General features: G+C 36.9%; 1 protein-coding gene and 1 pseudogene across 2 annotated transcripts in view; one reads left to right on the top strand and one right to left on the bottom strand.

The window, feature by feature from the left end:
* The window catches only part of TRIM24 (tripartite motif containing 24), a 95,259-nt gene that overhangs the window by 26,800 nt on the left and 55,914 nt on the right, over positions 1-12,545 (top strand). The gene's annotated exons all lie outside the window — the stretch shown is intronic.
* Positions 7,792-8,564, bottom strand: LOC109388538 (cell division cycle-associated protein 3 pseudogene; annotated as a pseudogene).

The following is a 12,545-nucleotide window of genomic DNA, read 5'->3' on the forward strand; positions in this document are numbered from 1 at the left end:
GATTTTTATTGGGGAATTGGGGGATGAGAACAGCGCTGGGGAATTGGGGGAAGGGGAACAGACAAGTTGCTGTTCTTTTGTTCTTCAGTCTAGTTGTAGAGGACGTTGCTTCACCTGCCCAAGTTGGCACCATCATTGCGCTCTTCCCGGACGAGGCAGATCAGTCACCGGCTTCTGGACGGCCGCTCACACTGGCTGCTGGCTACACACGGTAGCCCATGGCAACCCACTGCAGCAAGGGCTGCAGCCTATGCCGTCGCCAGCGACTCACGGCAGCCCAGCTCCAGGTTGAGCTGTTGTTCTGTAGAGGGCAGTGTCACTGGCCCTCATATGTGGGATGCGAACCGAGGCCCTCTGGCGTCACAAGCCAGTTCTTAACCAATGCGCCACTTGGCCGGCCCATCACCCATTTATTCCTAATAAGCACAAAAGTTTTTTTCTTTAAAATCATGAGTAGATTTTTTTTTTAATCAAACACCTTTTCTGTATCTAGTGAGAGGATAATGTTTTAATCTGTTAAGTGGTGAATTCTAACAATTGGTTTTCTATTAATAAAATGATCTTGCATTCCTAAGGAGAACATCCACTTAGTGATAGTATATTATTTTTTGCTAATATTTTATGGTTTTCGCTTCTATGTTTATGAGTTTTGTGGCCTGTGATTTGCCTTTTTATACTATGAGTTTTACTGCACTTATGTGGGCTTCATGAAATGAAATGGCAGAGTGCTACCTTTTTCAATTCTCTGAAAGAATTTGTATAAGATTGGAATTTTATTTCTTGATGTATGATAGCAATCAAGGCTTGGATTTTTCTTGGCGGGAAGATTTCTGACTCGATTCAATTTTCTTAGAGGGTTATCAATAAGACTTCAGGTTTTCTGTTTCACTTGAGACACTATGGTAGTTTCATTTTTTTCCTAAGAATTTGTACATTTCATATACATTTTCAATATTATTGATGCAAGTAGTTAATAATAACCGCATACTAATTCTTCATATCTGTGTCATCTAAGGTTATGATATCCTCTTGCATTCCAGGTGCTGGTTTTATAGGTGTGTGCTCACTTGCCATCTCTCATTCATGCCTGTGTTCCCTCCCTCCCTCCCTCCCTCTCTCCTCCTCTCTCTACCTCCCCCCCACCTCCCTCCCACCAGAGGTCTTCAATTTTATTAGTTTCTTTGAAGAACTACAAAGCTTCTATTCCATTTTACTGATTTTTTCCCCCTAACTTCTTTAGGGTTTTTTTTTTATTATGCATTATTAACTTTTTGAATACATAACATAAAATTTATCATTTCAGCCATTTCTAAGTGTTCAATTCTGTGGCATTAAGTACATTCACAATGTGGTAACCATCACCACTATTTTCAGAACTTTTTCATCATCCTAAACAGAAACACTGTACTCATTAAGCAATAACTCACCATTTCTCCTTCCCCAGCCCCTGGTAATTCTCTGTCCTTATGAATTTACCTATTCTAGATACCTCACATAAGTGTAATTATATTTGTCCTTTTTTATCTAGCATATTTTATTTAGTATAATACTTGCAAGGTTTATCCATGTTGTAGCATGTAAAAAGAATTTCATTTGTTTTTATGGCTGAATAATGTTCCGTTTTATGGATACAGCCCCTTTCATTTAACCATTCATGTGTTGATGGCCACTTGGGTTCTTTCCACCTTTTGGCTCTTGTGCATAATGCTACTGTGAACACTGGTGTACAAGTATCTGTTTTAGTTCCTGTTTTCAATTTTAGTCCTTGTTTTCAATTCTATTGGGTATATACTCAGGAGTAGAATTGCCAGATCATATGGTTATTCTATGTTTAACTTTTTGAGGAACTACTGTTTTTCACGCAGGCTATACCATTTTATATCCCACCAGCAATATACAGGAGTCTGATTTCTCCACATCCTCAGCAACACTTATTTTCCTTTTTTTTTTCTTTTAAATATATAATAGCCATTTTTGTGGGTGTGAAGTGGTATTTTATTGTGGTTTTGACTAATGATGAGGATCATTTCATATGCTTATTGGCTGTTTGTATATTGTCTTTGGAGAAATGTCTTTTGAATTCCTTAGCCTATTTTTGAATTTCTTTGTTGTTGAGTTGTAGGGGTTCTTTATATATTCTAAATATTAAATCCTTATCAGATAGATGATTTGCAAATATTTTCTTTCTGTGGGTTACCTTTTCACTCTCTCAATAGTGTCCTTTGATGTACAGTTTTAAATTTAGATGAAGTCAAAGTGATATCACCAAAATGGCAGAGTGGGACTCTTTAGGGGTCCCTTTACTGAAACAACCAATAAACTAGAAAAAATGACGAGAATCAACTATTTCAAACTCTGGACCTTGATCAAACACTTTAAAGAAGTAGGGGAGTACTTGATAAAAGGAAAGGCTGCTGCTCTTTAGTAAGAGGGCTCCAAAAATTTGGGGTTGCATGTTTTGGTTAGTCTGCTAGATGCTGATGTTTGCTGAGACTTAGAGACTACCTCCCTCCCATTTTGGAGCCAGACTTTTAAGAAAATCTTGGTCAGCTTATACTACTGGCTGGTCACCAGATAGCATGGAACAGAAACTTAAGTGACCACACTCAACAAGGAATACGTACACATTTTGCAGACTAGCTTGAAAAGTCACAAATAGACTGCTCCAGCCATCAACAAGCAAAAATCAGTAATCCCATAGGAGTGGAGAAGATTTGAGTTCTAGAGTTACCTTAATGACAAGATCTCTTTGAGTTTATCTTGCTTGGAGTTTGTTGAGATTCTTAGATGTGTAGATTCATGTTTTTCATCAAATTTAGGAAGCCATTATTCAAATATTTTCCTGCCCCACTATCTCTACCTCTTCTGGGATTCCCATGATGTGGGATATCGTCAAACATACAAACATATACAAATCCCTCAAGTTCTGTTCATTTTTCTTCATTCTTTTTTTATTCTACCCCTTAAACTGGATAATTTCAATTGCCTTATATTCAGGTTTGCTGATTCTTTTTTTCTTCCTGTTCAAATCTGCCATTTCTGTCAAATTCTCTTTCCCTATGAATGAGCCGTATTTCCTGGTTTCTTTGTATGTTTTGTAATTTTTTGTTGAGAACTGGATATTTTGAGTATTATATTGTGGTAACTCGGAAATAAATTCTTCCCCTCCTCGGGGATTGATTTTGTTTACTGTTGAGGTCTTCAGTTGTCTAATTGTATAGTGACTTTTCCACACTATTTTTGCAGTCTTCCTTGCATGTGTCACTAATGTATTATCTTGGCACTCAGCCTGTGAGATCTCAGAGGTTTCTTTAAATGTGTAGTTTTTTGTTTGCTTTTTTAAGTGTATATGCCTATTTAAATGTTCCAATAGATGCCAACCTGGGGCATCATCCTGGGGGAGCTGAATAAAGTCAAGCATCCCAGCTGGCTCTCAGGGTACCCCCATACTAACCAAATCACACAACCCCCAGATTATAAGGTACAAAGCCCTTATTGTCCACCCTGGTACCAGCAAGCCAGTTTAGGAAAGCCAGCTGCCATCCTTACATGGCAGCAGGATTAAGGAATTGGGGCATGGTAGCTGGTTCACGCAAGCAGCTTTCTTACCCAAAGTTCAGCAGCCTGTCCTGTTACTAAGCATTTCCCTGGTTGCTGTAAATGTCTGAGTGAGCTCTAGGGTTCTGAAATAGCTTTTTTCCAGCTTACTGGTTGTGTTGCTGGAGGGCCCAACTCCTGAAGCTGTCATGTTATAGGGCATCCTTTGCTGCCATTTTTGCTGCTATCCTAGTTCCTCATATAATTGCAGGATAAATGGGTAATACTTCCTTTTTAGTTAATTTTCAGAGGTGCAGTTAGGGTCATTGTCACCACCATTGGTGGTAAAGGATTTGTTTGTTGAGTATTATATCAACTCATAGATTAAAAAAAAACAAAAAAACAATGTATTTTAATCAGTCATTATTCCTTTGCCCTTCAAATTTTCTCAACTTGATGCAACCTTCTTTCTCTTTAACTGTTCCCTTGCTTCTAGCACAAGAGCCTATCCCAGTCTCACTATGTATGCACCCATAAGTGTGCCACAGATTGGGAATCAACAGCTTTTTCCCTTTCGTGGGGGAATGGTATTTAGAAATCAAATAACTAGGATGCTCCTGGGATGTGATCACTTCTAAGCCTTTTGAGACTGGACAGAATTAGGAAATACATTTTTAGAAATTCATTTGTGCATATTGATATTTCTAACTCAGTTTTACACTTCAAGATTTTTATTTGACTCTTTAGATTTCACATTTCTTAATCTAATAACCTTTGCTCTAATAACACAATTAATGTTTGTGTTTAAACCAACCATTAACTAAATTGTTTCCTTAATCTGTAGAAAATTTATTACCTTCATAATAACATTACCAATGTTATTCTTAATAAATTCTACTTAATGTAGCATAAAATTGCATTGCAGTTTTTACTTTAAAAAAAGGTAAAAACTGACAAAATACTTAATACAGATGGGAATAACCATCATGAAAAGATGTTAAACCTTAATAAGGAGTATACAAATGAAAACTATACCGAGATAAGTATTTTTTACCTATCAGACAAAAATCCAAAAGTTTGTTAACATACTCTATTTATGAGGCTTTGAGGAACTAAGTATTGCCTTGCATTTCCAATGTGGGTACATTTGGCAATTTCTAATAAAATTGCAGGTTCTTTTACCCTTTAACCCACAAGCTCACTTCTAGGAATCTATTTTAAGGGTACACCTGCCACGAGTATATAGTGACGTGTAGACAAAGTTATTATGTCATTTCTAATAGCAAAAAAATTGGAAATGGAATTTACTGATAAGTGGTGGTTGCCAGGATATACTGTTAAGTGAACAAAAGCAAGCTACATTATTGTGTATATAGTTTACTACTTTTTGTGTATGAAAATGTAAATATATTTGCAAAAAGAACTTCTGGAGAGTGAAAAAGGAAAAGGTGACTGGAAGGATAAGCCAGCAACGTGGTTTAATAAAAAATGATTATCTATAGGGAAGTGAGATAGAAGGAAATGAAATGGGTAGAAGGCCAGTGACAGAAGTGAAATCCGATATACTTTTTAATATAGGTTTTGAGTTTTGAGCCATGTAAATGTTTCACATGTTCAAAAATAAGTTTATACCAAACTAAAAGCATAAACTCTAAAAACTATAAATGAACTAGTGAACCTAAAAAAAGATCAACTTGGCAACATAACAGCATATTGTTAGCTTTTATTATCCAGTGTGACAGTTTGTCTTTCAACTTGTGCGTGTTATTTGATCTTTAAAGATTTTCAGCTGGATTTAGAGTTATGGCTAGCCAATTACTGTCTTTTATCACTTGAAAGATGCCTTTCTGCTGTCTTCTGATTTTCATTGTTGCTGGTAAGAAGTAGGCTGTCAGTCCTAGTTTTGTCTTTTTTGATGATAATCCATCTTTTTTTCTTTGCTTTTAAGATTTTTCTTTTTTTCTCTGGTTTCTAGAGGTTTAGTGTAATATATCCAAATGTGACTTCTTTTAAATTTACTTGGGATTCATTCATTTTGGAAAATTTGTAGAATTTATCACTTCTACAAAAATTCTTATCCATTATATTTTACCTTGGTACTTCCTTTTGAGACAATGGTTAACTACTTTTTATATAGTCCATATATATGTCTATTTCTGGTCTCTGTTCTGTTCCATTGTTTGTATTTCTGTTCTCACATGAATACCACCTTGTTTTGATTACTTTGCTGTACAGTAAATATTGAAATTAGATCACATAAGTCCTTCAAATTTGTTAGTTTTCAAATTGTTATTCTTGGTCCTTTGTATTTTCATGTACATTTTAGGATCAGTTTGTCAGTTTCTACAAAATGCCTGCTAGGATTTTAATTGAGATTGCACTGAATCTTTAGCTTAGTTTGGGGAGAAGAAACATCTTAACCATATTGAGCATTCCAATCCAAGAAGGATGTCTCCTCTATTTGGGTGACCTTTTATTTTTGTTTTGTTGTTTTCACTATACAGGTCTTACCTATATTATGTTAAAAGTATCTGTAGTATTTCATGTAGCATTTTGTGTGGATGCCTCATGATTTTTTACAGGCATGATTATGTTACCTGTGAATATACATATAAACAATTTTACTTCTTTCTTTGCAACCTGTTTGCCTGTTATTTCTGTATCTTGCCTTTTTGTACTAACTAAAAACATCTTGGAATAGAAGTTGTGGAAGTGGACATCCTTGCCTTCTTCCCAATCACACCAGATAACATTCAGTATTTCATCATTAAATATGTTAGGTGTAAGATTGTCATCAATCGAGGAAGTTTCCTTCTGTTCCTAGGTTGCTGAAAGTTTTTATTCTTGCACGGGTGTTGAATTTTTCAAAGGTGATGTTAATGGCTTTTCTCCTTTATTTTGTTAATAGAGTGAATTACTTTAATTGATTTGAATGCTCAACCAACCTTGCATTTTTGTAATAAACACTACTTAATCATGATATATAATCTTTTTTCTGTATTTCTGCATTTGATTTTCGAGTATTTTGTTAATCATTTTTGTTAATCTTTGTTCATGAGAGATATCAGTCTATATTTTTCTTTCCTTGTAATGACTGCATCTGATTTCAGTATCAGGGTAATAACTGGCCTTATAGAATGAGATTGGAAATGTTCCCTTCTTCTCTATTTTCCAAAAGAGTTGTTAAGAGTTGGTATTATTTAAATGTTTGATGGGATTCACCAGTGGAGCCCTCTAGGTCTAGACTTTTCTTTGTGGGAAAGTTTTTAAATATAAATTCAATTTCTTTAATTGATACAGAGCTAGTTCAGTTTTCTCTCTCTTCTTGAGATGATTTTGATAATTTTGTCTTTCAAAGAATCAACACAGTTAATCTAATTGATCATAATTTCTCCACTACTACCTTTTTATGGTCCATGGACTCTGTAGAAATGGCCTATTCTTATTTCTGATTTTGGTGATTTTTTTTTTTCTTGATCAGTCTAGCTAGAGGTTTATTAATTTTTACAATCCTCCCGGCCCCCAAATTGACTTTAGTTTTGTTGGTTTTCCCCTTTATTTTGCCATATTCTTTTTTTTTCTCATTGTTTTCTGCTTATTTCCTTTTTTTCTACTTTCTTTGAGATTAATTTGCTCTTCTTTTTCTAGCTTCTTGAGGTAGAAGCTTAGATCATTGATTTTTTTTTTTTTAGACCTTTCTTCATTAACACATGGGTTATTTGGAAGTAAGTTGTTGAATTTCCAAATATTTGGGGATTTTCCAGTTCTGTCTGTCACTGATTTCTGAGTTTATCTCATTATGGTCATGAAACATATGACCATATTTTGTGTGTTTTTAGTTCGTTTAATTTATTCATACTTGTTTTATTGCCCAGCATATGTTGTATCTTGATAAATACTCCATTCACACTTAAAGAATAGGCATTCTGCTATTTGTTCATTTTTTTAAATATCCTTACTGTTTTTCTGTCTGCTGCTGTATTGATTATTGAGGGGAGAATTGAAATCTCCATCATGTGGATTTGTCTGTTTCTCTTATCAGTTGTATCATTTAAAAAAAAAAAAACATTTCCTTTAATATATAGGAAACACATAAGGCATAAAGAAAGCCCAAGAAAGCTCTCAGTTCCAGAGTTGGTAGTTTTGGGGGAGTCGAAGAAGATGAGCCTTTCCAGTCTCCCAGGGAAACAAAGGGTGAGAGGACATGGAATATCAGAGACCCCTGGTGAACCCTGGGCTGGGGCCGCGCATGGCCTAGTTCTCTACCAAGGCCAAGTACGGACTTTCCTTGTCACAGTCCTGGCCTTGCTCCCGTCTCATCCTCCAGTTCCCGGGATGGCCTCATCCTTCAGTTTCCTAACATTTTCATTCAGGGGAGAATGGTCGCTTACCCTGACCTGATGTCAGAGACTCAGGGGAGCTGTCACCCTCAGGATGGTGAGGGGAGCTCACCCTAGTACCTTGCCATTTAATTTCCATCTGTTGCCCTAAACACCTGAAGATCTGGCGTCTCAGGGTCTCTCAAGGACTTGCTTGAGCCCTGGCTGGCCACAGGGCTTTCTGAGGGCTGTCCTGTCTCCTCCTCCGAAAACACCTATGTGGAGGGGAGCTCAGTCTGACTCCAAGGTGGCATCTGGTCCTAAGGGAAAACTGGGTGCCCAGAGGCAAGTCCAATTCAGAAGATGAAGGTGCTTCTAGGGGCAGAACAGGCTGTGAGGAAAGGTTTGATTTGGGGGCTTCAGTTTCAGATACTTCACTCAGCTGTTAGTTACACCCGTGGGCTTGGCGCCTCTGCGCTGCTGGTCTTCATAGGTGGCCATGCAGTGCCAAAAGTAGGAGAGCCGGAGTCTGAGTCCTGGCCTGATGAGGACCTCCAGCTGCGCCCCTGCTGGTGGGTTTGGCTGTGGAGAGCTCGCCATCTGGACGGGAGGGTGCAGGATCCCAGCACTAGGTGAACGCGGGTCTGCCACTCGAGCTAGATGAGGCCACGCTCTTGGCCGCCTGGGGATGCTCTTGGCTGAGCCCATCAACCAGGAGGAAAAGGGCGGGGCAGGGCCAGCCCAGGGCACGGAGGGGATGCCACTCCCCAACTCCGCCTTTGGGTGCACAGCAGCTGGAGCCTCCCAGCTCTATCAGTTTTTACGTTATGGGTTCTGAAGCCCTGTTAATTTAGTGCATGAGCATTTAGGATTAACATGTCTTCATGAGGAATTGGCCCCTTTTTCATTTACCCCATTCCCACTTTATATCTTGTAATAGTCCTTGTTCTGTAGTCTACTTTAATATTGTTATAAAGTCCTCCAGGTTTCACGTGCTTGTTGTTTGAATGTGTATCTATTTCCATCCTTTTGTTATTTTAACCTTTGTGTGTCTTTAAATTGGATTTCTTGCAGATAGTATTTAACTGGGTCTTTGTTATATACACATGTAAGTAAGTTTAAGTAGCAAGCCATCAATGGTATTGACAGGACCATGGACAGAGCACTCTTTTGTGTTAGGTAGAGCCTTTCCTTTTTCTTCTGTGGGTGTTGAAATATAGTTGCCTAACTGGTAGCGATCCATCTCATGGTCCAATAATTTAATTCACTGTGTCTCTGATCCACAGTGTGTAATATGAGTTTTTAAATCCACGTACATTTCTTTTGTGGAGGTGGGCAAAGAGTTACAAACCATTCCTGGTACTTAATGTCAAAGCATAAGCCCCGCATTATGCTTAGGTTTAGAAACTAAAACTTCACAAAAAGGAGATAGAAAATCATACTCACATTTCAAATCCAAAAGCTGTGAACATTTAATTTGTAGGAAAAAAATAATAAAACCATATCTTAATAAGTTCATTTTAAGTCCAGTTACTTTTTAAGTGTACAATTGATGATCTAGCATTAATTTCCTGTATCAGTCATGTTTTATAAACTTATTATCTAAACGTGTCTCATGATTTCATTTAGCAAATGTGGACACATATTTAGATGGGTAATGAATACATAACTTCAACAGTTCTTTTCATTTAAAATGCAGAAAAATGTAACACTGAAGTGTTAGTTGTTTTAACTTGATTAATACATGGGTGATTTCCTTGTTTACCTTGTTCACAGCACATAGTCTTTATCAGCAAAGAGAAGCAATTTATAGCATTTGTACTGGTCCATTTGCTTTACTGTTTCTCCTTAAAGTTGACTTCCTGCTTGCCTTTCAGAGTTCATATTTTCCTTTTTCAAAAATGAGAACTGAATTATGTTTCTACAGTATTTCCTTTCTTCCCAGTATAGTGTGTCAAAGGATCACTTTCTTCATATAGGCATTCAGGTATTTACTGTATAATATGCAGTGCCTGGTTTTTCTTGTATTATTAATAAGAAGGTACATCTTCACTTTGGGAATGAAGTTTGGGGAGAGACACAAATTTGAGATCCACCACCATTTAGTCCTATTGTTTCTTGTTAGGTGGAGGTACCTCCATGTCTCAGAATTCATTTGTAGCCTCAATAGATCATACTTGAAGGTAATAAAGTAGGTGATGTCATGCTAATTCTTTCAAAAGGAGTCAGCTGTTACCTGATTTTAATTGAGGGCACAGGGTTTAATGCACAGGTTTCCCAAGTACTAGCCTGGCATCATTAGGCTTTTTTTATACGTTTAGTCATAGAATCCTTATAACAGTCTTGCACCAGATTTGTTCTAATAAAGCATGAGCTATTTAGCACCATAACTGGAATACAGCAACTTCTCAATATTGTAACCAAGCTCAGGTTCGCTTCTTGCCGCTCATGAGTCAGTGATCGAGGAGAGACAAGGGCTGGTGGAAAGAAAAGTAGGTTTATTCAAAATGCCAGCATTCCGGGAAGATGGTGGACTGTTGTCTCAAAGACTACCTTCCCTGTACCTGGAACCACCAGAAGGTTTTGTAGGTGCATAAGAAAAGGCAGAACAAAGGAAAGGGGGAGTTAGACAATTCCTGGATGCTGATATCCGGAAAAAAGCCCCCTGGAGACTGGTTCATTCTGAGATACAGTTATCTCAACCCAGTCATAGGGGTGGTTGGTTCGTCATCTTGCATCCTGGTTTCAGGCGCCCTGATATATATCTAAGGACTGAAACAGTTTCTTTTGAGTCAGTGTTCTGGCGATTAACCAAATTAACGAGGTATGCATGTAACTTCAGAAAAACAGAGCAGTTGCTTTAGGCAGGAGTGAAGGAAACAAAAGAAAGAGGAAAAGGGAAAAAAGAAACTAGATTGTCAAATCTTGAAAAATACACTGTGTATCTGTCAAAATATTGTGATCTATTAGCCCATGGTTTTCTAAGACATTTTCGTAAAGTGTAGTAGTACAGAGCTCACACTCAGAATTAGCCATGGGTTCAAATCACAGCTCCACTATTGTGTGGCCTTGGTCACGTTAACCAGATTCTCTGATTTCCGTTTCCTCATCTGTATGAGGATAAAGCAGTCCACTCAAGAGCACCAAATAAATGTTTGTTTAGGGGTTTATTTTTTTAGCTTTTTATTTTGAAATAATAGATTCATGGGAAGTTACAGAGAGGCCCTGTGTACTCAGTTTTTCTCAATGATTATAGTACAATATTAAAACCAGAAAATTAACATTAGTACAATAGTTTGTATAGTTCTGTGCCACTCTGTCACATGTGTACATTCACATAACCATCATCACAGTCAAGATACAGAGCTATCCCATCACTACCAAAATTCTCCCTCATGTTACCCACTGCAGTCATACCTCCCCTCCCCTTTTCTCTCTTCCCCCCATCTTTCCTAATTTCAGACAAAATCCTACCCTGTTCTCTCTCCATCTCCATAATCTTGTCAGTTTGTGAATGCTATATAAATGGAATCATTCATAAGTGACTTTTTGAAATTGGCTCTTTCTCACTCAGAATGATCCATCCAATTTTTGCTATGTTAATAGTTGGTTCCCTCCTATATATATTGCTGACCAGTATTCCATGGTATTGCATGTACCACATTTTATTTAACCGTTAACTTATTTACCACATTTTATTTAACTGTTAACTTATTTAAGAAGATTTGGGTTTTAAGTTTTAGTTTTTTATGAAGAACACTGAATTAAGACATTTGCGTGCACATTTTTCTGTGAACCTAAGCTTATTCTCTGGGTTGCCCCGGAGTGAGATTACTCATTCGTACGATAAATATTATATTTAGTTTTTTATAAGAAACTGCCAATCTATTTTCTAGAGTGGCTCTACCATTTTACATTTCCACTGGGAATGTATAAGAGAGCCAGTTTCTCCACATTTTCGCCAGCATTTGGTATTGTCACTATTTTTTTGTTTTAGCTCTTTTAATAGCAATGTACTGGTATCTCATCATGATCTTAATTTGCATTTACTTGATGGCTAATGATATGGAACATCTTATGTGCTTATTTGCCATGAATATATCATCAGTGAAATGGCTTTTCATGTCTTTTGCCCATTTTCTGATTGGGTTTTTGTTTTTTATTGTTGAGTTTTGAGAGTTCTTTATATATTGTGGATATGAATCCTTTGTCAGATCTGTGTTTTGCAAATATTTTCTCCCAGTATGTAGCTTGTTTTACATCCTTTTCACAGGTCTTTTGCAGAGTACAGCTTTTTAATTTTAATGAAATGAAATCTATATTTTTCTAATATGGATTGTGTTTTTGATATGTCTAAGGACTCTTCAACAAGTCCTTAAGATTTTCTCTTAAAGATTTTATAATTTTGTTTTATATTTAAACCTGATCCACTTTGAGTTAATTTTTATATAAAATGTGAAGTTTAGGTTGAGGTTCAATTTTTTGCCTATGAATACCACTTGTTCCATCATAATTTGTTGAAAAGACTTTACTCCTTCCACTGAATTGTTTCCACATCTTTGTCAAAAATCAATTAGGCTGACTTGTGTGGATGTATTTCTGTATGCTCTAGTCTGTTCCTTTTATCTATGTGTCTTGTCTATCCTGCCAATACCACCCTGTCTTAATGACTAGCTCTATATAAGTCTT

Source organism: Hipposideros armiger, unplaced genomic scaffold, assembly GCF_001890085.2.
Source record: "Hipposideros armiger isolate ML-2016 unplaced genomic scaffold, ASM189008v1 scaffold_201, whole genome shotgun sequence".
Classification (NCBI taxonomy): domain Eukaryota; kingdom Metazoa; phylum Chordata; class Mammalia; order Chiroptera; family Hipposideridae; genus Hipposideros; species Hipposideros armiger.